Here is a 565-nt window from a genome sequence, read left to right as displayed (position 1 = left end):
AGTGATCCATTGGAAGATTTTCACAGCCATAATATAGGTAAAGGCTACTTCCATGACTTTTGACACATACTTTCTAATTGTTTTCCAGAATGGTTGAATCAATTTGCAGTTCCACTCCTAGTGAATTATTGTTCCTGTTTTTCTAAAACCTCCCTTCAATATTATATCAATCTTTTGCCATCTTTGTTAATTTGCTGGTTGTAAAGAGAATCCTCAGGGTTGTNTAAAAAAAATTTTTTAGTAGCACAGAGGAAAGTAACGCCCCATTGGACAGGGCATAAAGAAAGTAAGAAGAGGTCCCACCGAGATTTGAACTCGGATCGCTGGATTCAGAGTCCAGAGTGCTAACCATTACACCATGGAACCAACCCCGAGAGGGGCCTTTTCACTCCTTTCTGTCAAGATTAGGACCATTTACATCCCACACTAATGTGATGGGAAGTTTCTTTTTCTCAAGAAACTCCACCTAGTTCTCAATCGAATGACACAGTCCACAGTTCCGAAGACAATACATGACAAGACATTGCCACTCACTTGCCACTTCCTCTCCCTCCCTCCCTCCCTC

At 41.3% G+C, this 565-nt stretch overlaps 1 non-coding gene across 1 annotated transcript; it reads right to left on the bottom strand.

Moving 5' to 3' along the window:
* Positions 1–294: 294 nt before the first annotated feature.
* TRNAQ-CUG lies at positions 295–366 on the bottom strand. Its single transcript has one exon. It is a non-coding gene; the product is annotated as a tRNA-Gln (tRNA).
* Between the last annotated feature and the right edge of the window lie 199 nt (positions 367–565).

Source organism: Gracilinanus agilis, unplaced genomic scaffold (assembly GCF_016433145.1).
Source record: "Gracilinanus agilis isolate LMUSP501 unplaced genomic scaffold, AgileGrace unplaced_scaffold56334, whole genome shotgun sequence".
Lineage (NCBI taxonomy): Eukaryota > Metazoa > Chordata > Mammalia > Didelphimorphia > Didelphidae > Gracilinanus > Gracilinanus agilis.
Note: the sequence above shows the minus strand (reverse complement) of the source record. Positions and strands in the feature narration are given on the sequence as shown.